Source organism: Oncorhynchus kisutch, linkage group LG19, assembly GCF_002021735.2.
Source record: "Oncorhynchus kisutch isolate 150728-3 linkage group LG19, Okis_V2, whole genome shotgun sequence".
Classification (NCBI taxonomy): Eukaryota; Metazoa; Chordata; class Actinopteri; order Salmoniformes; family Salmonidae; genus Oncorhynchus; species Oncorhynchus kisutch.
This window is the reverse complement of record NC_034192.2, coordinates 13,058,946-13,081,354: the sequence shown is the minus strand read 5'-3', so window position 1 is coordinate 13,081,354 and position 22,409 is coordinate 13,058,946. Positions and strand designations below refer to the sequence as shown.

At 37.2% G+C, this 22,409-nt stretch overlaps 1 protein-coding gene across 2 annotated transcripts in view; it reads right to left on the bottom strand.

Moving 5' to 3' along the window:
* The window catches only part of LOC109879103 (diacylglycerol kinase iota), a 59,857-nt gene that overhangs the window by 26,923 nt on the left and 10,525 nt on the right, over window positions 1-22,409 (bottom strand). The window lies entirely within an intron of this gene.

Sequence of the window (22,409 nt, the reverse complement as noted above, 5' to 3'; positions counted from 1 at the left end):
GTAGTAGTAGTAGTTAGTGGTAATGATGATGGTAGTTGTAGTAGTAGTAGTAGTAGTGGTAATGATGATGGTAGTAGTAGTAGTAGTAGTAGTGGTATGATGATGGTAGTTGTAGTAGTAGTAGTGGTAATGATGATGGTAGTGTAGTAGTAGTAGTGGTAATGATGATGGTAGTAGTAGTAGTAGTGGTGGTAATTATGGATGGTGTGTAGTAGTAGTAGTGGTAATGATGATGGTAGTAGTAGTAGTAGTAGTAGTGGTAATGGTTGATGGTAGTAGTAGTAGTAGTAGTGGGTATGATGATGGTAGTAGTAGTAGTGGTAATGATGATGGTAGTAGTAGTAGTGGTAATGATGAAAGTAGTTGTAGTAGTAGTAGTGGTAATGATGATGGTAGTTGTAGTAGTAGTAGTGGTAATGATGATGGTAGTAGTAGTAGTCGTAGTGGTAATGATGATGGTAGGTGTAGTAGTGGTAATGATGATGATGGTAGTGTAGTAGTAGTAGTGGTAATGATGATGGTAGTTGTAGTAGTAGTAGTGGTAATGATGATGGTAGTAGTAGTGGTAATGATGATGGTAGTAGTATAGTAGTAGTAGTGGTAAATGATGATGGTAGTGTGTAGTAGTGGTAATGATGATGGTAGTTGTAGTAGTGGTAATGGTGATGGTAGTGGTAGTAGTAGTAGTGGTAATGATGATGGTAGTAGTAGTAGTAGTAGTGGTAATGATGATGGTAGTAGTAGTAGTAGTAGTGGTAATGATGATGGTAGTAGTAGTAGTAGTGGTAATGATGATGGTAGTAGTAGTAGTAGTAGTAGTAGTAGTGGTAAAGATGATGGTAGTTGTAGTAGTAGTAGTGGTAATAATGATGGTAGTAGTAGTAGTAGTAGTAGTGGTAATGATGATGGTAGTTGTAGTAGTAGTAGTGGTAATGATGATGGTAGTTGTAGTAGTAGTAGTAGTAGTGGTAATGATGATGGTAGTTGTAGTAGTAGTAGTAGTAGTGGTAATGATGATGGTAGTAGTAGTAGTAGTAGTAGTGGTAATGATGATGGTAGTTGTAGTAGTAGTAGTGGTAATGATGATGGTAGTTGTAGTAGTAGTAGTGGTAATGATGATGGTAGTAGTAGTAGTAGTGGTGGTAAAGTATGATGGTAGTTGTAGTAGTAGTAGTGGTAATGATGATGGTAGTAGTAGTAGTAGTAGTAGTGGTAATGTTGATGGTAGTAGTAGTAGTAGTAGTGGTAATGATGATGGTAGTAGTAGTAGTGGTAATGATGATGGTAGTAGTAGTAGTGGTAATGATGAAAGTAGTTGTAGTAGTAGTAGTGGTAATGATGATGGTAGTTGTAGTAGTAGTAGTGGTAATGATGATGGTAGTAGTAGTAGTAGTAGTGGTAATGATGATGGTAGTTGTAGTAGTGGTAATGATGATGATGGTAGTAGTAGTAGTAGTAGTGGTAATGATGCTGGTAGTTGTAGTAGTAGTAGTGGTAATGATGATGGTAGTAGTAGTGGTAATGATGATGTTAGTAGTAGTAGTAGTAGTAGTAGTAGTGGTAATGATGATGGTAGTTGTAGTAGTGGTAATGATGATGGTAGGTGTAGTAGGGTAATGGTGATGGTAGTGGTAGTGTAGTAGTGGTAATGATGATGGTAGTTGTAGTGTGGTAATGATGATGGTAGTTGTAGTAGTTGTAGGGCTAATGATGATGGGTAGTAGTAGTAGGTAGTAGTGGTAATGATGATGGTAGTAGTAGTAGTAGTAGTAGTGGTAATGATGATGGTAGTAGTAGTAGTAGTAGTGGTAATGATGATGGTAGTAGTAGTAGTAGTAGTAGTAGTGGTAAAGATGATGGTAGTTGTAGTAGTAGTAGTGGTAATGATGATGGTAGTAGTAGTAGTAGTAGTAGTAGTGGTAATGATGATGGTAGTTGTAGTAGTAGTAGTGGTAATGAGTGAGTAGTTGTAGTAGTAGTAGTAGTAGTGGTAATGATGATGGTAGTTGTAGTAGTAGTAGTAGTGGTAATGATTGATGGTAGTAGTAGTAGTAGTAGTGGAATGTGGATGGCAGTTGTAGTAGTAGTAGTGGTAATGATGATGGTAGTTGTAGGTAGTAGTAGTGGTAATGATGATGGTAGTAGTAGTAGTAGTGGTGGTAATTATGATGGTAGTTGTAGTAGTAGTAGTGGTAATGATGCTGGTAGTAGTAGTATTAGTAGTGTGGTATGTTGATGGTAGTAGTAGTAGTAGTAGTGGTAATGATGATAGGTAGTAGAGTAGTGGTAATGATGATGGTAGTAGTAGTAGTGGAAATGATGATGGTAGTTGTAGTAGTAGTAGTGGTAATGATGATGGTAGTTGTAGTAGTAGTAGTGGTAAAGAGTGGGGGGGTGGGGATGGTGATGGTAGTTGTAGTAGTAGTAGTGGTAATTGATGATGGTAGTAGTAGTAGTGTAGTGGTAATGATGATGGTAGTTTGTAGTAGTGGTAATGATGATGATGGTAGTAGTAGTAGTAGTAGTGGTAATGATGATGGTAGTTGTAGTAGTAGTAGTGGAACTGATGATGGTAGTAGTAGTGGTAATGATGATGGTAGTAGTAGTAGTAGTAGTAGTAGTGGTAATGATGATGGTAGTTGTAGTAGTGGTAATGATGATGGTAGTTGTAGTAGTGGTAATGGTGATGGTAGTGGTAGAAGTAGTAGTGGTAATGATGATGGTAGTTGTAGTAGTTGTAGTGCTAATGATGATGGTAGTAGTAGTAGTAGTAGTGGTAATGATGCTGGTAGTTTAGTCGTAGTAGTGGGTAATGTGGGATGGTAGTAGTAGTAGTAGTAGTGGTAATGATGATGGTAGTTGTAGTAGTAGTAGTGGTAATGATGATGGTAGTAGTAGTAGTGGTAATGATGATGGTAGTTGTAGTAGTAGTAGTGGTAATGATGATGGTAGTTGTAGTAGTAGTTGTGGTAATGATGATGGTAGTTGTAGTAGTACAAGTGGTAATGATGATGGTAGTTGTAGTAGTAGTAGTGGTAATGATGATGGTAGTTGTAGTAGTAGTAGTAGTGGTAATGATGATGGTAGTTGTAGTAGTAGAGGGTGGTAATGATGATGGTAGTAGTAGTAGTAGTAGTGGTAATGATGATGGTAGTAGTAGTAGTAGTGGTAATGATGATGGTAGTAGTAGTAGTAGCAGTGGTAATGAAGATGGTAGTTGTAGTAGTGGTAATGATGATGGTAGTAGTAGTAGTAGTAATGATGATGGTAGTAGTAGTAGTATAGTAGTGGTATGATGGTAGTAGTAGTAGTAGTAGTGGTATGATGGTAGTAGTAGTAGTGGTAATGATGACGGTAGTAGTAGTAGTAGTGGTAATGATGATGGTAGTTGTAGTAGTAGTAGTGGTAATGATGATGGTAGTTGTAGTAGTAGTAGTGGTAATGATGATGGTAGTAGTAGTAGTAGTGGTGGTAATTATGATGGTAGTTGTAGTAGTAGTAGTGGTAATGATGATGGTAGTAGTAGTAGTATAGTAGTTGGTAATGTTGATGGTAGTAGTAGTAGTAGTAGTGGTAATGATGATGGTAGTAGTAGTAGTGGTAATGATGATGGTAGTAGTCGTAGTGGTAATGATGAAAGTAGTTGTAGTAGTAGTAGTGGTAATGATGATGGTAGTTGTAGTAGTAGTAGTGGTAATGATGATGGTAGTAGTAGTAGTAGTAGTGGTAATGATGATGGTAGTTGTAGTAGTGGTAATGATGATGATGGTAGTAGTAGTAGTAGTAGTGGTAATGATGATGGTAGTGTAGTAGTAGTAGTGGTAATGATGATGGTAGTAGTAGTGGTAATGATGATGGTAGTTGTAGTAGTGGTAATGGTGATGGTAGTGGTAGTAGTAGTAGTGGTAATGATGATGGTAGTTGTAGTAGTGGTAATGATGATGGTAGTAGTAGTAGTGGTAATGATGATGGTAGTTGTAGTAGTTGTAGTGCTAATGATGATGGTAGTATTAGTAGTAGTAGTGGTAATGATGCTGGTAGTTGTAGTAGTAGTAGTGGTAATGTGGATGGTAGTAGTAGTAGTAGTAGTAGTGGTAATGATGATGGTAGCTGTAGTAGTAGTAGTGGTAATGATGATGGTAGTAGTAGTAGTAGTGGTAATGATGCTGGTAGTTGTAGTGGTAATGATGATGGTAGTAGTAGTAGTGGTAATGATGATGGTAGTTGTAGTAGTAGTAGTGTTAATGATGATGGTAGTTGTAGTAGTAGTCGTGGTAATGATGATGGTAGTTGTAGTAGTAGTAGTGGTAATGATGATGGTAGTTGTAGTAGTAGTAGTGGTAATGATGATGGTAGTTGTAGTAGTAGTAGTAGCGGTAATGATGATGGTAGTTGTAGTAGTAGTAGTGGTGGTAATGATGATGGTAGTAGTAGTAGTAGTAGTGGTAATGATGATGGTAGTAGTAGTAGTAGTGGTAATGATGATGGTAGTTGTAGTAGTAGTAGTAGTAGTGGTAATGATGATGGTAGTAGTAGTAGTAGCAGTGGTAATGAAGATGGTAGTTGTAGTAGTGGTAATGATGATGGTAGTAGTAGTAGTGGTAATGATGATGGTAGTTGTAGTAGTGGTAATGATGATGGTAGTTGTAGTAGTAGTAGTGGTAATGATGATGGTAGTTGTAGTAGTAGTAGTGGTAATGATGATGGTAGTTGTAGTAGTAGTAGTGGTAATGATGATGGTAGTTGTAGTAGTAGTAGTGGTAATGATGATGGTAGTTGTAGTAGTGGTAATGATGATGATGGTAAGTAGTAGTAGTAGTAGTAGTGGTAATGATGATGGTAGTTGTAGTAGTAGTAGTGGTAATGATGATGGTAGTAGTAGTGGTAATGATGATGGTAGTTGTAGTAGTGGTAATGGTGATGGTAGTGGTAGTAGTAGTAGTGGTAATGATGATGGTAGTTGTAGTAGTGGTAATGATGATGGTAGTAGTAGTAGTGGTAATGATGATGGTAGTTGTAGTAGTTGTAGTGCTAATGATGATGGTAGTATTAGTAGTAGTAGTGGTAATGATGCTGGTAGTTGTAGTAGTAGTAGTGGTAATGTGGATGGTAGTAGTAGTAGTAGTAGTAGTGGTAATGATGATGGTAGCTGTAGTAGTAGTAGTGGTAATGATGATGGTAGTAGTAGTAGTAGTGGTAATGATGATGGTAGTTGTAGTGGTAATGATGATGGTAGTAGTAGTAGTGGTAATGATGATGGTAGTTGTAGTAGTAGTAGTGTTAATGATGATGGTAGTTGTAGTAGTAGTAGTAGTGGTAATGATGATGGTAGTTGTAGTAGTAGTAGTGGTAATGATGATGGTAGTTGTAGTAGTAGTAGTGGTAATGATGATGGTAGTTGTAGTAGTAGTAGTAGCGGTAATGATGATGGTAGTTGTAGTAGTAGTAGTGGTGGTAATGATGATGGTAGTAGTAGTAGTAGTAGTGGTAATGATGATGGTAGTAGTAGTAGTAGTGGTAATGATGATGGTAGTTGTAGTAGTAGTAGTAGTAGTGGTAATGATGATGGTAGTAGTAGTAGTAGCAGTGGTAATGAAGATGGTAGTTGTAGTAGTGGTAATGATGATGGTAGTAGTAGTAGTGGTAATGATGATGGTAGTTGTAGTAGTTGTAGTGGTAATGATGATGGTAGTAGTAGTAGTAGTAGTAGTGGTAATGATGATGGTAGTAGTAGTAGTAGTAGAAGTGGTAATGTGGATGGTAGTAGTAGTAGTGGTAATGATGATAGTAGTAGTAGTAGTGGTAATGATGATGGTAGTAGTAGTAGTGGTAATGATGATGGTAGTTGTAGTAGTTGTAGTGGTAATGATGATGGGTAGTAGTAGTAGTAGTAGTAGTGGTAATGATGATGGTAGTTGTAGTAGTAGTAGTGGTAATGATGATGGTAGTTGTAGTAGTAGTAGTGGTAATGATGATGGTAGTAGTAGTAGTAGTGGTGGTAATTATGATGGTAGTTTGTAGTAGTAGTAGTGGTAATGATGATGGTAGTAGTAGTAGTAGTAGTAGTGTAATGTTGATGGTAGTTGTAGTAGTAGTAGTGGTAATGATGATGGTAGTTGTAGTAGTAGTAGTGGTAATGATGATGGTAGTAGTAGTAGTAGTGGTGGTAATTATGATGGTAGTTGTAGTAGTAGTAGTGGTAATGATGATGGTAGTAGTAGTAGTAGTAGTGGTAATGTTGATGGTAGTAGTAGTAGTAGTAGTGGTAATGATGATGGTAGTAGTAGTAGTGGTAATGCTGATGGTAGTAGTAGTAGTGGTAATGATAGAAAGTAGTTGTAGTAGTAGTAGTGGTAATGATGATGGTAGTTGTAGTAGTAGTAGTGGTAATGATGATGGTAGTAGTAGTAGTAGTAGTGGTAATGATGATGGTAGTTGTAGTAGTGGTAATGATGATGATGGTAGTAGTAGTAGTAGTAGTGGTAATGATGATGGTAGTTGTAGTAGTAGTAGTGGTAATGATGATGGTAGTAGTAGTGGCAATGATGATGTTAGTAGTAGTAGTAGTAGTAGTGGTAATGATGATGGTAGTTGTAGTAGTGGTAATGATGATGGTAGTTGTAGTAGTGGTAATGGTGATGGTAGTGGTAGTAGTAGTAGTGGTAATGATGATGGTAGTTGTAGTAGTGGTAATGATGATGGTAGTTGTAGTAGTTGTAGTGCTAATGATGATGGTAGTAGTAGTAGTAGTAGTGGTAATGATGATGGTAGTAGTAGTAGTAGTAGTGGTAATGATGATGGTAGTAGTAGTATAGTAGTGGTAATGATGATGGTAGTAGTAGTAGTAGTAGTAGTAGTAGTGGTAAAGATGATGGTAGTTGTAGTAGTAGTAGTGGTAATGATGATGGTAGTAGTAGTAGTAGTAGTAGTAGTAGTGGTAATGATGATGGTAGTTGTAGTAGTAGTAGTGGTAATGATGATGGTAGTTGTAGTAGTAGTAGTAGTAGTGGTAATGATGATGGTAGTTTGTAGTAGTAGTAGTAGTAGTGGTAATGATGATGGTAGTAGTAGTAGTAGTAGTGGTAATGATGATGGTAGTTGTAGTAGTAGTAGTGGTAATGATGATGGTAGTTGTAGTACTAGTAGTGGTAATGATGATGGTAGTAGTAGTAGTAGTGGTGGTAATTATGATGGTAGTTGTAGTAGTAGTAGTGGTAATGATGATGGTAGTAGTAGTAGTAGTAGTGGTAATGGTGATGGTAGTAGTAGTAGTAGTAGTGGTAATGATGATGGTAGTAGTAGTAGTGGTAATGATGATGGTAGTAGTAGTAGTGGTAATGATGATGGTAGTTGTAGTAGTAGTAGTGGTAATGATGATGGTAGTTGTAGTAGTAGTAGTGGTAATGATGATGGTAGTTGTAGTAGTAGTAGTGGTTAATGATGATGGTAGTAGTAGTAGTAGTAGTAGTGGTAATGATGATGGTAGTTGTAGTAGTGGTAATGATGATGATGGTAGTAGTAGTAGTAGTAGTGGTAATGATGATGGTAGTTGTTGTAGTAGTAGTAGTGGTAATGATGATGGTAGTAGTAGTGGTAATGATGATGGTAGTAGTAGTAGTAGTAGTAGTAGTGGTAATGATGATGGTAGTTGTAGTAGTGGTAATGATGATGGTAGTTGTAGTAGTGGTAATGGTGATGGTAGTGGTAGAAGTAGTAGTGGTAATGATGATGGTAGTTGTAGTTGTAGTAGTGGTAATGATGATGTTAGTAGTAGTAGTGGTAATGATGATGGTAGTTGTAGTAGTTGTAGTGCTAATGATGATGGTAGTAGTAGTAGTAGTAGTGGTAATGATGCTGGTAGTTGTAGTAGTAGTAGTGGTAATGTGGATGGTAGTAGTAGTAGTAGTAAGTGGTAATGATGATGGTAGTTGTAGTAGTAGTAGTGGTAATGATGATGGTAGTAGTAGTAGTGGTAATGATGATGGTAGTTGTAGTAGTAGTGGTAATGATGATGGTAGTTGTAGTAGTATTAGTGGTAATGATGATGGTAGTTTGTAGTAGTAGTAGTGGTAATGATGATGGTAGTTGTAGTAGTAGTAGTGGTAATGATGATGGTAGTTGTAGTAGTAGTAGTAGTGGTAATGATGATGGTAGTTGTAGTAAGTAGTAGTGGTGGTAATGATGATGGTAGTAGTAGTAGTAGTAGTAGTGGTAATGATTGATGGTAGTAGTAGTAGTAGTGGTAATGATGATGGTAGTTGTAGTAGTAGTAGTGGTAATGTTGATGGTAGTAGTAGTAGTAGTAGTAGTGGTAATGATGATGGTAGTAGTAGTAGTGCTAATGATGATGGTAGTAGTAGTAGTGGTAATGATGATGGTAGTTGTAGTAGTAGTAGTGGTAATGATGATGGTAGTTGTAGTAGTAGTAGTGGTAATGATGATGGTAGTTGTAGTAGTAGTAGTGGTAATGATGATGGTAGTTGTAGTAGTAGTAGTGGTAATGATGATGGTAGTTGTAGTAGTAGGATTGGTAATGATGATGGTAGTTGTAGTAGTGGTAATGATGATGGTAGTAGTAGTAGTAGTAGTAGTGGTAATGATGATGGTAGTTGTAGTAGTTGTAGTGCTAATGATGATGGTAGTAGTAGTAGTAGTAGTGGTAATGATGCTGGTAGTTGTAGTAGTAGTAGTGGTAATGTGGATGGTAGTAGTAGTAGTAGTAGTGGTAATGATGATGGTAGTTGTAGTAGTAGTAGTGGTCATGATGATGGTAGTAGAAGTAGTGGTAATGATGATGGTAGTTGTAGTAGTAGTAGTGGTAATGATGATGGTAGTTGTAGTAGTAGTAGTAGTGGTAATGATGATGGTAGTTGTAGTAGTAGTAGTGGTAATGATGATGGTAGTTGTAGTAGTAGTAGTGGTAATGATGATGGTAGTTGTAGTAGTAGTAGTAGTGGTAATGATGATGGTAGTTGTAGTAGTAGTAGTGGTGGTAATGATGATGGTAGTAGTAGTAGTAGTAGTGGTAATGATGATGGTAGTAGTAGTAGTAGTGGTAATGATGATGGTAGTTGTAGTAGGAGTAGTAGTAGTGGTAATGATGATGGTAGTAGTAGTAGTAGCAGTGGTAATGAAGATGGTAGTTGTAGTAGTGGTAATGATGATGGTAGTAGTAGTTGTGGTAATGATGATGGTAGTTGTAGTAGTTGTAGTGGTAATGATGATGGTAGTAGTAGTAGTAGTAGTAGTGGTAATGATGATTGTAGTAGTAGTAGTAGTAGTAGTAGTGGTAATGATGATGGTAGTAATAGTAGTGGTAATGAGATGGTAGTAGTAGTAGTAGTAGTGGTAATGATGATGGTAGTTGTAGTAGTAGTAGTGGTAATGATGATGGTAGTAGTAGTAGTAGTGGTGGTAATTATGATGGTAGTTGTAGTAGTAGTAGTGGTAATGATGATGGTAGTAGTAGTAGTAGTAGTGGTAATGTTGATGGTAGTAGTAGTAGTAGTAGTAGTGGTAATGATGATGGTAGTAGTAGTAGTGCTAATGATGATGGTAGTAGTAGTAGTGGTAATGATGATGGTAGTTGTAGTAGTAGTAGTGGTAATGATGATGGTAGTTGTAGTAGTAGTAGTGGTAATGATGATGGTAGTTGTAGTAGTAGTAGTGGTAATGATGATGGTAGTAGTAGTAGTAGTAGTGGTAATGATGATGGTAGTTGTAGTAGTGGTAATGATGATGATGGTAGTAGTAGTAGTAGTAGTGGTAATGATGATGGTAGTTGTAGTAGTAGTAGTGGTAATGATGATGGTAGTAGTAGTGGTAATGATGATGGTAGTAGTAGTAGTAGTAGTAGTGGTAATGATGATGGTAGTTGTAGTAGTGGTAATGATGATGGTAGTTGTAGTAGTGGTAATGGTGATGGTAGTGGTAGTAGTAGTAGTGGTGATGATGGTAGTTGTAGTAGTGGTAATGATGATGGTAGTAGTAGTAGTGGTAATGATGATGGTAGTTGTAGTAGTTGTAGTGCTAATGATGATGGTAGTATTAGTAGTAGTAGTGGTAATGATGCTGGTAGTTGTAGTAGTAGTAGTGGTAATGTGGATGGTAGTAGTAGTAGTAGTAGTAGTGGTAATGATGATGGTAGCTGTAGTAGTAGTAGTGGTAATGATGATGGTAGTAGTAGTAGTAGTGGTAATGATGATGGTAGTTGTAGTGGTAATGATGATGGTAGTAGTAGTAGTGGTAATGATGATGGTAGTTGTAGTAGTAGTAGTGTTAATGATGATGGTAGTTGTAGTAGTAGTCGTGGTAATGATGATGGTAGTTGTAGTAGTAGTAGTGGTAATGATGATGGTAGTTGTAGTAGTAGTAGTGGTAATGATGATGGTAGTTGTAGTAGTAGTAGTAGCGGTAATGATGATGGTAGTTGTAGTAGTAGTAGTGGTGGTAATGATGATGGTAGTAGTAGTAGTAGTAGTGGTAATGATGATGGTAGTAGTAGTAGTAGTGGTAATGATGATGGTAGTTGTAGTATAGTAGTAGTAGTGGTAATGATGATGGTAGTAGTAGTAGTAGCAGTGGTAATGAAGATGGTAGTTGTAGTAGTGGTAATGATGATGGTAGTAGTAGTAGTGGTAATGATGATGGTAGTTGTAGTAGTTGTAGTGGTAATGATGATGGTAGTAGTAGTAGTGCTAATGATGATGGTAGTAGTAGTAGTGGTAATGATGATGGTAGTTGTAGTAGTAGTAGTGGTAATGATGATGGTAGTTGTAGTAGTAGTAGTGGTAATGATGATGGTAGTTTGTAGTAGTAGTAGTGGTAATGATGATGGTAGTTGTAGTAGTAGTAGTGGTAATGATGATGGTAGTAGTAGTAGTAGTAGTGGTAATGATGATGGTAGTTGTAGTAGTGGTAATGATGATGATGGTAGTTGTAGTAGTAGTAGTGGTAATGATGATGGCAGTTGTAGTAGTAGTAGTGGTAATGATGATAGTAGTAGTAGTAGTGGTAATGATGATAGTAGTAGTAGTAGTAGTAGTGGTAATGATGATGGTAGTTGTAGTAGTAGTAGTAGTAGTAGTAGTAGTGGTAATGATGATGGTAGTAGTAGTAGTAGTAGTGGTAATGATGATAGTAGTAGTAGTAGTAGTAGTGGTAATGATGATGGTAGTAGTAGTAGTAGTAGTAGTGGTAATGATGATGGTAGTAGTAGTAGTGGTAATGATTATGGTAGTTGTAGTAGTAGTAGTGGTAATGATGGTGGTAGTTGTAGAAGTGGTAATGATGATGGTAGTTGTAGTAGTAGTAGTAGTGGTAATGATGATGGTAGTTGTAGTAGTAGTAGTGGTAATGATGATGGTAGTTGTAGTAGTAGTAGTGGTAATGGTGATGGTAGTTGTAGTAGTGGTAATGATGATGGTAGTAGTAGTAGTGGTAATGATGATGGTAGTAGTAGTAGTAGTAGTGGTAATGATGATAGTAGTAGTAGTAGTAGTAGTGGTAATGATGATGGTAGTAGTAGTTAGTAGTAGTAGTCGGTAATGATGATGGTAGTAGTAGTAGTGGTAATGATGATGGTAGTTGTAGTAGTAGTAGTGGTAATGATGGTGGTAGTTGTAGAAGTGGTAATGATGATGGTAGTTGTAGTAGTAGTAGTGGTAATGATGATGGTAGTTGTAGTAGTAGTAGTGGTAATGATGATGGTAGTTGTAGTAGTAGTAGTGGTAATGGTGATGGTAGTTTGTAGTAGTGGTAATGATGATGGTAGTAGTAGTAGTGGTAATAGATGATGGTAGTTGTAGTAGTAGTGGTAATGATGATGGTAGTTGTAGTAGTAGTAGTGGTAATGATGATGGTAGTTGTAGTAGTAGTAGTAGTGGTAATGATGATGGTAGTAGTAGTAGTAGTAGTAGTGGTAATGATGATGGTAGTTTGTAAGTAGTAGTAGTGGTATGGGTGGTAATGGTAATAATAGCAGTTTAGTGATGGTGGTGGTAGTAGTAGTAGTAGTAGTGGTAATGATGATGGTAGTAGGTAGTTAGTAAGTGGTAATGATGATGGTAGTAGTAGTAGTAGTAGTAGTAGTGGTAATGATGATGGTAGTAGTAGTAGTAGTAGTAGTGGTAATGATGATGGTAGTAGTAGTAGTAGTAGTGGTAATGATGATGGTAGTTGGTAGTAGTAGTAGTGGTAATGATGAATGGTAGTTGTAGTAGTGGTAATGATGATGGTAGTAGTAGTAGTAGTAGTAGTAGTGGTAATGATGATGGTAGTTAGTAGTAGTAGTAGTGGTAATGATGATGGTAGTAGTAGTAGTAGTAGTGGAATGATGATGGTAGTTGTACTAGTAGTAGTGGTAATGATGATGGTAGTTGTAGTAGTAGTAGTGGTAATGATGATGGTAGTAGTAGTAGTAGTAGTAAGTGGTAATGTTGATGGTAGTTGTAGTAGTAGTAGTAGTAGTGGTATGATGATGGTAGTTGTAGTAGTAGTAGTAGTGGTAATGATGATGGTAGTTTGTAGTATAGTAGTGGTAATGATGATGGTAGTTGTAGTAGTAGTAGTGGGTAATGATGATGGTAGTAGTAGTAGTAGTAGTAGTGGTAATGATGATGGTAGTTGTAGTAGTAGTATAGTAGTGGTAATGATGATGGTAGTTGGTAGTAGTAGTATGGTAATGATGATGGTAGTTGTAGTAGTAGTAGTGGTAATGATGATGGTAGTTGTAGTAGTAGTAGTGGTAATGATGATGGTAGTAGTAGTAGTAGTAGTAGTGGTAATGATGATGGTAGTTGTAGTAGTAGTAGTAGTAGTGGTAATGATGATGGTAGTTGGTAGTAGTAGGTAGTGGTAATGATGATGGTAGTTGTAGTAGTAGTAGTGGTAATGATGATGGTAGTTGTAGTAGTAGGTTAATGATGATGGTAGTTGTAGTAGTGTAGTGGTAATGAATGATGGTAGTTGTAGTAGTGGTAATGATGATGGTAGTAGTAGTAGTAGTAAGTGGTAATGATGATGTAGTAGTAGTAGTAGTAGTGGTAATGATGATGGTAGTAGTAGTAGTATTAGTGGTAATGATGATGGTAGTTGTAGTAGTAGTAGTGGTAATGATGATGGTAGTTTGTAGTAGTAGTAGTGGTAATGATGATGGTAGTAGTAGTAGTAGTAGTGGTAATGATGATGGTAGTTGTAGTAGTAGTAGTAGTAGTGGTAATGATGATGGTAGTTGTAGTAGTAGTAGTGGTAATGATGATGGTAGTTGTAGTATTAGTAGTGGTATGGGTGGTAATGGTAATAATAGCAGTTTAGTGATGGTGGTGGTAGTAGTAGTAGTAGTAGTGGTAATGATGATGGTAGTAGTAGTAGTAGTGGTAATGATGATGGTAGTTGTAGTAGTAGTAGTGGTAATGATGATGGTAGTAGTAGTAGTAGCAGTGGTAATGAAGATGGTAGTTGTAGTAGTGGTAATGATGATGGTAGTAGTAGTAGTGGTAATGATGCTGGTAGTTGTAGTAGTAGTAGTGGTAATGTGGATGGTAGTAGTAGTAGTAGTAGTAGTAGTAGTGGTAATGATGATGGTAGCTGTAGTAGTAGTAGTGGTAATGATGATGGTAGTAGTAGTAGTAGTGGTAATGATGATGGTAGTTGTAGTGTTAATGATGATGGTAGTAGTAGTAGTGGTAATGATGATGGTAGTTGTCGTAGTAGTAGTGTTAATGATGATGGTAGTTGTAGTAGTAGTAGTGGTAATGATGATGGTAGTTGTAGTAGTAGTAGTGGTAATGATGATGGTAGTTGTAGTAGTAAGTAGTGGTAATGATGATGGTAGTTGTAGTAGTAGTAGTAGCGGTAATGATGATGGTAGTTGTAGTAGTAGTGGTGGTAATGATGATGGTAGTAGTAGTAGTAGTAGTGGTAATGATGATGGTAGTAGTAGTAGTAGTGGTAATGATGATGGTAGTTGTAGTAGTAGTAGTAGTAGTGGTAATGATGATGGTAGTAGTAGTAGTAGCAGTGGTAATGAAGATGGTAGTTGTAGTAGTGGTAATGATGATGGTAGTAGTAGTAGTGGTAATGATGATGGTAGTTGTAGTAGTTGTAGTGGTAATGATGATGGTAGTAGTAGTAGTAGTAGTAGTGGTAATGATGATGGTAGTAGTAGTAGTAGTAGAAGTGGTAATGTGGATGGTAGTAGTAGTAGTGGTAATGATGATAGTAGTAGTAGTAGTAGTGGTAATGATGATGGTAGTAGTAGTAGTGGTAATGATGATGGTAGTAGTAGTAGTAGTAGTGGTAATGATGATAGTAGTAGTAGTAGTAGTGGTTAATGATGATGGTAGTAGTAGTAGTAGTAGTGGTAATGATGATGGCAGTTGTAGTAGTAGTAGTGGTAATGATGATAGTAGTAGTAGTAGTGGTAATGATGATAGTAGTAGTAGTAGTAGTAGTGGTAATGATGATGGTAGTTGTAGTAGTAGTAGTAGTAGTAGTAGTGGTAATGATGATGGTAGTAGTAGTAGTAGTAGTGGTAATGATGATAGTAGTAGTAGTAGTAGTAGTGGTAATGATGATGGTAGTAGTAGTAGTAGTAGTAGTGGGTAATGATGATGGTAGTAGTAGTAGTGGTAATGATTATGGTAGTTGTAGTAGTAGTAGTGGTAATGATGGTGGTAGTTGTAGAAGTGGTAATGATGATGGTAGTTGTAGTAGTAGTAGTAGTGGTAATGATGATGGTAGTTGTAGTAGTAGTAGTGGTAATGATGATGGTAGTTGTAGTAGTAGTAGTGGTAATGGTGATGGTAGTTGTAGTAGTGGTAATGATGATGGTAGTAGTAGTAGTGGTACATGATGATGGTAGTAGAGTAAGTAGTAGTAGTGTAATGATGATAGTAGTAGTAGTAGTAGTAGTGGTAATGATGATGGTAGTAGTAGTAGTTAGTAGTCAGTGGTAATGGATGATGGTAGTAGTAGTAGTGGTAATGATGATGGTAGTTGTAGTAGTAGTAGTGGTAATGATGGTGGTAGTTGTAGAAGTGGTAATGATGATGGTAGTTGTAGTAGTAGTAGTGGTAATGATGATGGTAGTTGTAGTAGTAGTAGTGGTAATGATGATGGTAGTTGTAGTAGTAGTAGTGGTAATGGTGATGGTAGTTGTAGTAGTGGTAATGATGATGGTAGTAGTAGTAGTGGTAATAGATGATGGTAGTTGTAGTAGTAGTGGTAATGCTGATGGTAGTTGTAGTAGTAGTAGTGGTAATGATGATGGTAGTTGTAGTAGTAGTAGTAGTGGTAATGATGATGGTAGTAGTAGTAGTAGTAGTAGTGGTAATGATGATGGTAGTTGTAGTAGTAGTAGTGGTATGGGTGGTAATGGTAATAATAGCAGTTTAGTGATGGTGGTGGTAGTAGTAGTAGTAGTAGTGGTAATGATGATGGTAGTAGTAGTAGTGGTAATGATGATGGTAGTAGTAGTAGTAGTGGTAATGATGATGGTAGTAGTAGTAGTAGTAGTAGTAGTAGTGGTAATTGATGATGGTAGTAGTAGTAGTAGTAGTAGTAGTGGTAATGATGATGTAGTAGTAGTAGTAGTAGTGGTAATGATGATGGTAGTTGTAGTAGTAGTAGTGGTAATGATGATGGTAGTTTGTAGTAGTGGTAATGATGATGGTAGTAGTAGTAGTAGTGTAGTAGTGGTAATGATGATGGTAGTAGTAGTAAGTAGGTAGTGGTAATGATGATGGGTAGTCAGTAGTAGTAGTAGTGGTAATGATGATGGTAGTTGTACTTAGTAGTAGTGGTAATGATGATGGTTAAGTTGTAGTAGTAGTAGTGGGTAATGATGATGGTAGTAGTAAGTAGTAGTAGTAGTGGTAATGGTTGATGGTAGTTTGTAGTAGTAGTAGTATAGTGGTATGATGATGGTAGTTAGTAGTAGTAGTAGTGTGGTAATGATGATGGTAGTTTGTAGTAGTCGTAGTAGGTGGTAATGATGATGGTAGTTGTAGTAGTAGTAGTGGTAATGATGATGGTAGTAGTAGTAGTAGTAGTAGTGGTAATGGATGATGGTAGTTGTAGTAGTAGTAGTAGTAGTGGTATGTGATGGTAGTTGTAGTAGTAGTAGTAGTAGTGTAATGATGAGTGGTAGTTGTAGTAGTAAGCTAGTGGGTATGCTCGATGTAGTTGTAGTATTGTAGTAGTGGTAATGATGATGGTAAGTAGTAGTAGTAGTCAGTAGTGGTAATGATGGATGGTAGTTGTAGTAGTGTAGTAGTAGTGGTTAATGATGATGGTAGTTGTAGTAGTAGTAGTCGGTAATGATGCTGGTAGTTGTAGTAAGTAGTAGTGGGTCATGATCGATCGGTAGTTTGTAGTAGTAGTAATGATGATGGTAGTTGGTAGTAGTAGTAGTGGTAATGATTGTGGTAGTTTGTAGTAGTGGTAATGCATGATGGCTAGTAGTAGTAGTAGTAGTAGTGGTAATGATGATGGTAGTAGTAGTAGTAGTAGTTGGTAATGATGATGGTAGTAGTAGTAGTAGTAGTGGTAATGATGCTGGTAGTTGTAGTAGTAGTAGTGGTAATGATGATGGTAGTTGTAGTAGTAGTAGTGGTAATGATGATGGTAGTAGTAGTAGTAGTAGTGGTAATGATGATGGTAGTTGTAGTAGTAGTAGTAGTAGTGGTAATGATGATGGTAGTTGTAGTAGTAGTAGTGGTAATGATGATGGTAGTTGTAGTATTAGTAGTGGTATGGTGTTGTAATGGTAATAATAGCAGTTTAGTGATGGTGGTGGTAGTATTAGTAGTAGTAGTGGTAATGATGATGGTAGTAGTATAGTAGTGGTAATGATGCTGGTAGTTGTAGTAGTAGTAGTGGTAATGATGATGGTAGTTGTAGTAGTAGTAGTGGTAATGATGATGGTAGTAGTAGTAGTAGTGAGTGGTTAATGATGATTGGTAGTTGTAGTAGTAGTAGTAGTAGTGGTAATGATGATGGTAGTTGTAGTAGTAGTAGTGGTAATGATGATGGTAGTTTGTAGTAGTAGTAGTGGTATGGGTGGTAATGGTAATAATAGCAGTTTAGTGGTGGTGGTAGTAGTAGTAGTAGTAGTAGTGGAAATGATGATGGTAGTTGTAGTACTGATGAAGATGACCGTTATTTAGTTATAAGTTTAGTTATAGTTTCATTTTCCATATTTATATTATATTTTTATATTTATTACATTACATTCTACAGTTGACCGTTACCATTGTATTGTTATTACCATTTTATATTATTATTTGTTATTGTTTATCATTTTATTACAATGTGTATTGTATACATTGTAGCTTTGGCAATATTGACACAATGTTTTTCATGCCAATAAAGCAGCTTGAATTTGAATTTGAAAGAGAAAGAGAGAGGGTCAGTGGGTGGTTTGTCTCTGCTGCCCGACCTCCAAACAGAATCCAAACGCTCGGGGGCTCAAGATTCTCTTTTCTCTCATCCTTCTCACCGTTCTGCCTCTTTCATGCTACGGAAGAAACGAAGCAGCACATTATTCCATAAATCCTACCCGGCAACCCAAAGCTTTAATGGCATATCTCTCTGCCGCTCTCTCTTCCTCTTTCTCTTTCTCTCTCTCCTTCAGTGTGTGTGTGTGTGCGTGTGTGTGTGCGTGGGCATCAGTTCCAGAATTGTGGGAGTGAATGTGCCCACTCATGGCAGAGGAACCTCTCTCTCTCTCTGTTCTTCTCTCGTTTCTCCTCTATTTCTCTCTCTCTTTTCTTCTCTCATTCTCCCTCTATTTCTCTCTCTGTTCTTCTCTCATTCTCCCTCTATTTCTCTCTCTGTTCTCTCATTCTCCCTCTATTTCTCTCTCTGTTCTTCTCTCATTCTCCCTCTATTACTCTCTCTCTCTCTTTTCTTCTCTCGTTCTCCCTCTATTACTCTCTCTCTCTCTGTTCTTCTCTCATTCTCCCTCTATTTCTCTCTCTGTTCTTCTCTCATTCTTCCTCTATTTCTCTCTCTTTTCTTCTCTCGTTCTCCCTCTATTTCTCTCTCTCATTCTCCCTCTATTACTCTCTCTGTTCTTCTCTCGTTCTCCCTCTATTTCTCTCTCTGTTCTTCTCTCGTTCTCCCTCTATTACTCTCTCTGTTCTTCTCTCGTTCTCCCTCTATTACTCTCTCTCTGTTCTTCTCTCATTCTCCCTCTATTACTCTCTCTGTTCTTCTCTCATTCTTCCTCTATTTCTCTCTCTGTTCTTCTCTTGTTCTCCCTCTATTTCTCTCTCTCATTCTCCCTCTATTTCTCTCTCTGTTCTTCTCTCATTCTCCCTCTATTTCTCTCTCTGTTCTTCTCTCATTCTTCCTCTATTTCTCTCTCTTTTCTTCTCTCGTTCTCCCTCTATTACTCTATCTCTCTGTTCTTCTTCTCGTTCTCCCTCTATTTCTCTCTCTGTTCTTCTCTCATTCTTCTCTATTTCTCTCTCTTTTCTTCTCTCGTTCTCCCTCTATTACTCTCTCTCTCTCTGTTCTTCTCTCGTCTCCCTCTATTTCTCTCTCTGTTCTTCTCTCGTTCTCCCTCTATTTCTCTCTCTGTTCTTCTCTCATTCTCCCTCTATTTCTCTCTCTATTCTTCTCTCATTCTTCCTCTATTTCTCTCTCTGTTCTTCTCTCGTTCTCCCTCTATTACTCTCTCTCTGTTCTTCTCTCATTCTCCCTCTATTTCTCTCTCTGTTCTTCTCTCGTTCTCCCTCTATTACTCTCTCTCTCTGTTCTTCTCTCATTCTTCCTCTATTTCTCTCTCTGTTCTTCTCTCGTTCTCCCTCTATTACTCTCTCTCTGTTCTTCTCTCATTCTCCCTCTATTTCTCTCTCTCCGTTCTTCTCTCGTTCTCCCTCTATTTCTCTCTCTTTTTCTTCTCTCATTCTCCCTCTATTTCTCTCTCTGTTCTTCTCTCATTCTCCCTCTATTTCTCTCTCTGTTCTCTCATTCTCCCTCTATTTCTCTCTCTGTTCTTCTCTCATTCTCCCTCTATTACTCTCTCTCTCTTTTCTTCTCTCGTTCTCCCTCTATTCCCTCTATTACTCTCTCTCTCTCTGATGGTAGTTGTAGTAGTGGTAATGATGATGGTAGTAGTAGTAGTGGTAATAGATGATGGTAGTTGTAGTAGTAGTGGTAATGATGATGGTAGTTGTAGTAGTAGTAGTGGTAATGATGATGGTAGTTGTAGTAGTAGTAGTAGTAGTGGTAATGATGATGGTAGTAGTAGTAGTAGTAGTAGTGGTAATGATGATGGTAGTTGTAGTAGTAGTAGTGGTAATGATGATGGTAGTTGTAGTAGTAGTAATGATGATGGTAGTTGTAGTAGTAGTAGTGGTAATGATGATGGTAGTTGTAGTAGTGGTAATGATGATGGTAGTAGTAGTAATAGTAGTGGTAATGATGATGGTAGTAGTAGTAGTAGTAGTGGTAATGATGATGGTAGTAGTAGTAGTAGTAGTGGTAATGATGATGGTAGTTGTAGTAGTAGTAGTGGTAATGATGATGGTAGTTGTAGTAGTAGTAGTGGTAATGATGATGGTAGTTGTAGTAGTAGTAGTGGTAATGATGATGGTAGTTGTAGTAGTAGTAGTAGTAGTGGTAATGATGCTGGTAGTTGTAGTAGTAGTAGTGGTAATGATGATGGTAGTTGTAGTAGTAGTAGTGGTATGGGTGGTAATGGTAATAATAGCAGTTTAGTGATGGTGGTGGTAGTAGTAGTAGTAGTAGTGGTAATGATGATGGTAGTAGTAGTAGTAGTGGTAATGATGATGGTAGTTGTAGTAGTAGTCGTGGTAATGATGATGGTAGTTGTAGTAGTAGTAGTGGTAATGATGATGGTAGTAGTAGTAGTAGTAGTGGTAATGATGATGGTAGTTGTAGTAGTAGTAGTAGTAGTGGTAATGATGATGGTAGTTGTAGTAGTAGTAGTGGTAATGATGATGGTAGTTGTAGTAGTAGTAGTGGTAATGATGATGGTAGTTGTAGTAGTAGTAGTGGTAATGATGATGGTAGTTGTAGTAGTAGTAGTGGTATGGGTGGTAATGGTAATAATAGCAGTTTAGTGATGGTGGTGGTAGTAGTAGTAGTAGTAGTGGTAATGATGATGGTAGTTGTAGTACTGATGAAGATGACCGTTATTTAGTTATAAGTTAGTTATAGTTTCATTTTCCATATTTATTTATATTTTTAATATTTATTACATTACAATTCTACAGTTGACCGTTACCATTGTATTGTTATTACCATTTTATATTATTATTTGTTATTGTTTATCATTTTATTACAATGTGTATTGTATACATTGTAGCTTTGGCAATATTGACACAATGTTCCTCTATTTCTCTCTCTTTTCTTCTCTCGTTCTCCCTCTATTACTCTCTCTCTCTGTTTTCTCTCGTTCTCCCTCTATTTCTCTCTCTGTTCTTCTCTCATTCTCCCTCTATTTCTCTCTCTGTTCTTCTCTCATTCTTCCTCTAATTTCTCTCTCTTTTTCTTCTCTCGTTCTCCTCTATTACTCTCTCTCTCTCTGTTCTTCTCTCGTTCTCCTCTATTTCTCTCTCTGTTCTTCTCTCGTTCTCCCTCTATTTCTCTCTCTGTTCTTCTCTCATTCTCCCTCTATTTCTCTCTCTGTTCTTCTCTCATTCTTCCTCTATTTCTCTCTCTGTTCTTCTCTCGTTCTCCCTCTATTACTCTCTTCTCTGTTCTTCTCTCATTCTCCCTCTATTTCTCTCTCTGTTCTTCTCTCGTTCTCCCTCTATTACTCTCTCTCTCTGTTCTTCTCTCATTCTTCCCTCTATTTCTCTCTCTGTTTCTTCTCTCGTTCTCCCTCTATTACTGCTCTCTCTCTGTTCTTCTCTCATTCTCCCTCTATTTCTCTCTCTCCGTTCTTCTCTCGTTCTCCCTCTATTTTCTCTCGTCTTCTTTTCTTCTCTCATCTCCCTCTATTTCTCTCTCTGTTCTTCTCTCATTCCCCCTCTATTTCTCTCTCTGTTCTCTCATTCTCCCTCTATTTCTCTCTCTGTTCTTCTCTCATTCTCCTCTATTACTCTCTCTCTCTTTTCTTCTCTCGTTCTCCCTCTATTCCCTCTATTACTCTCTCTCTCTCTGATGGTAGTTGTAGTAGTGTAATGATGATGGTAGTAGTAGTAGTGGTAATAGATGATGGTAGTTGTAGTAGTAGTGGTAATGATGATGGTAGTTGTAGTAGTAGTAGTGGTAATGATGATGGTAGTTGTAGTAGTAGTAGTAGTAGTGGTAATGATGATGGTAGTAGTAGTAGTAGTAGTAGTGGTAATGATGATGGTAGTTGTAGTAGTAGTAGTGGTAATGATGATGGTAGTTGTAGTAGTAGTAATGATGATGGTAGTTGTAGTAGTAGTAGTGGTAATGATGATGGTAGTTGTAGTAGTGGTAATGATGATGGTAGTAGTAGTAGTAGTAGTGGTAATGATGATGGTAGTAGTAGTAGTAGTAGTGGTAATGATGATGGTAGTAGTAGTAGTAGTAGTGGTAATGATGATGGTAGTTGTAGTAGTAGTAGTGGTAATGATGATGGTAGTTGTAGTAGTAGTAGTGGTAATGATGATGGTAGTAGTAGTAGTAGTAGTGGTAATGATGATGGTAGTTGTAGTAGTAGTAGTAGTAGTGGTAATGATGATGGTAGTTGTAGTAGTAGTAGTGGTAATGATGATGGTAGTTGTAGTAGTAGTAGTGGTATGGGTGGTAATGGTAATAATAGCAGTTTAGTGATGGTGGTGGGTAGTAGTAGTAGTAGTGTGGTAATGATGTGGTAGTTGTAGTAGTAGTAGTGGTAATGATGATGGTAGTTGTAGTAGTAGTAGTGGTATGGGTGTAATGGTAATAATAGCAGTTTTAGTGATGGTGGTGGTAGTAGTAGTAGTAGTGTAGTGGTAATGATGATGGTAGTTGTAGTACTGATGAAGATGACCGTTATTTAGTTATAAATTAGTTATAGTTTTCATTTTCCCATATTTATATTTATATTTTTATATTTATTACATTACATTCTACAGTTGAACCGTTACCATTGTATTGTTATTACCATTTTATATTTATATTTGTTATTGTTTATCATTTTATTACAATGTTATTGTATACATTGTAGCTTTGGCAATATTGACACAATGTTTTTCATGCCAATAAAGCAGCTTGAATTTGAATTTGAAAGAGAAAGAGAGAGGGTCAGTGGGTGGTTTGTCTCGGCTGCCCGACCTCCAAACAGAATCCAAACGCTCGGGGGCTCAAGATTCTCTTTCTCTCATCCTTCTCACCGTTCTGCTCTTTCATGCTACGGAAGAAACGAAGCAGCACATTATTCCATAAATCCTACCCGGCAACCCAAAGCTTTAATGGCATAT